This window comes from Mastomys coucha, unplaced genomic scaffold, assembly GCF_008632895.1.
Source record: "Mastomys coucha isolate ucsf_1 unplaced genomic scaffold, UCSF_Mcou_1 pScaffold13, whole genome shotgun sequence".
Taxonomy (NCBI): domain Eukaryota; kingdom Metazoa; phylum Chordata; class Mammalia; order Rodentia; family Muridae; genus Mastomys; species Mastomys coucha.
Window position 1 is genome coordinate 16,027,032 of NW_022196895.1, and position 2,519 is coordinate 16,029,550.

The following is a 2,519-nucleotide window of genomic DNA, read 5'->3' on the forward strand; positions in this document are numbered from 1 at the left end:
AGTTCTCTATAATCTTACTGTGATAACTCTTCCCATCAAGACACTCTTAGCAGTTATAAATACAAACACAGCTTTGATTTCTGAGAAAACTGTACCCATGTGGAGACAAGTGTTGGCACGAAGCATCAGGACACACCTTCTTACACAAATATGCATCTACAACATGAAACCAATAAATATGCTGTATCTGTAATCCAACACACTCAAATCATTGGCTGTTCATTCAGTGGCTCTATATTTCATCTGATAATTTAGAGACAGGATACAAAAAAGAAAAGTTAGAGAGACTTCAACTCATATTGAAGTATCTAGTCTCTGGCACTAAAAATTTCATTTAACACCCCATGTTTTCTAGACAAAATATTTTCTACCAATATATGCAAGGTACTTGTGCTCAAATCCCTGTACACACACTCACACACATGCACACACACACACAAACAATTTAAACTAATTTATTATTTTAAACTTAGGCGTATGCCTGTGTGTTCTAGGGTGTGCTTTTGCACATGACCATAGTTCCCATAATGGATGAAGTAGAGCATTAGGCCCCTTGCAGCTGCAGTTACAAGTGATTATGATCTATTTAATGTGAGTGAAAATGAAATCTCTTCCTTTCCAAGAATAGAAGTGGAGCCATCTTTGCAGCACCTGTGTACTATTTGAATTAGCTTACAAACTCTGTATTTCCTTACGAGTCTTCATGTAGCCTTAGTGGTTTCTAACCCACCTTCTAAGCTTTCCTTGTCCTCATGGTCCTATCTTCCACTCTAGCCTGAAACCCTTACAGAATCCTGACCTCCCTTTTGTTGTCCCCTGTCACTCTTGGCTCTCCTTTGGGAAAGTGACTCCTTGCAAATTGCCCTTCATCAAGAGGATGGTTCCATGTCTGTGTATACACATAAGCCACACTAAAGGCTTCATGAACCCATCATAATAGCTCATAGTTTTAATTACAGCACTTAGGAGGCAAAGGGACGTGGATTTTCTAGAATGTAAGGCCATCCTAATCTACATCGATAATTCTAGAGCAAGCAGATAGACATAGGGTGACTCTGTCTCAAAACAAAATTAAAAACAAAAAAAGGAGGTGAAGTTGGAAAAGACCACATATAAGAAATGATCATAAGAAGGAATTGGAGGGAGGTAGTTGTGGATGCATATGACAAAATTATTGTATGAGTATATAAAATTTCAAAAAACAAATTAAAATACTATTTTTAAAAAGGTATTTCGAGTACAATGGCTACATACAACAGCCTCCTGGGTAGTGTATGCTGCCTATTTCTTATATAGGTTGCTCTAAGGAACCCAGGAGATTAAAAAGAAAAAAGGTACTTCGATAGAAAGAAATAAGAGTTTCCAAAAAAAAAAAAAAAAGCAGGTAGTTATTTTTGTGTTTTGCTTTTTTGTTTTTTTGTTTTTGAAGAAAGGACGATAGTTGAAAGTTAGGTTTTTTTCTTCTATTTTTAGTAATAAAATGTTCACAAATTAAAACATATAAAACAACTAGAATATTATTAACAGCTGTAATTAATATACAATGATTTGCTTATGCTATTTTAATTTACTTAATTTGAAAGTAATAAGAAAATGAGGATTTTCAAGATTCAGAGGAAAATTTTTAATGTTGTGTGGGCTCCATCAGAAGAACCAAAATTTTCTTTCTTGAATTTTATATCTGTTTTAATATCTGTTATTTTAGTCTCTCTCTCTCACACACACATTTACACACATACACACATACACATATATATGTATATGTATACGTATATGTATATATTTCCCACATATACAGACTGTGGGAAGGTGAGAATGGGCAGGGTACACAATGTATATACTTACAATTTTAAATGAGAAACTTATATCATCTCACACAGAGGTTGCCATAAACCCAGGCTTGTTAACACTTAGCAAATCTCCAGTGCTAAGAAAAGTAAGGCAGTAGGATCGTAGTTCTGAAGCAAATCTAGACTATGTAATAAATTCCAAGAGGTCCTCTTTTACTAAGACCCTGTATCTTCTATTAATATAAATATATATATCATTAGTTGGCCAGTGTGGAGGTCTCAGAAAACTTTATGACATGTCATTTGTTTCTATATGAGGCCAGGCACTCCATAGCTCAAACCCCTCCTGTAAAAACTAAACTTGTATCTGACCATCCATTTAAGATATTTGCTGTAATCATTAATTTGCAAATATGTTCTTATTTGTAATTCAGAGTCTCAGTCATATGGAATAAAGTTTGATAACTTTGCAATTTTTTTGTTTCCCCAGTTCAGTGCTTAAGAAGAAAGAACATATCCAGAAATATTCTTTTGTTGTTGTTGTTGTTGCTGTTGATGATGATGATGATGATGTTAAAGAGTAAAGGACTACTGTTTTCAAATGATCAAATCCTTCACTTGAATTTTTCCATTTGTGCTGCTTAAGTCTCAGGAAACTGAAACACAGCAATGTTCAACCGGACTTTTTTTTCCTTCCTCCTTTCTAGATTCTTTTTTTTTGTTGTTGTT

At 34.3% G+C, this 2,519-nt stretch overlaps 1 non-coding gene across 1 annotated transcript; it reads left to right on the forward strand.

The window, feature by feature from the left end:
• Positions 1 to 1,192: 1,192 nt before the first annotated feature.
• Positions 1,193 to 1,324, forward strand: LOC116087870. Its single transcript, XR_004117660.1, has one exon. It is a non-coding gene; the product is annotated as a small nucleolar RNA SNORA70 (small nucleolar RNA).
• The last annotated feature ends 1,195 nt before the right edge of the window (positions 1,325 to 2,519 follow it).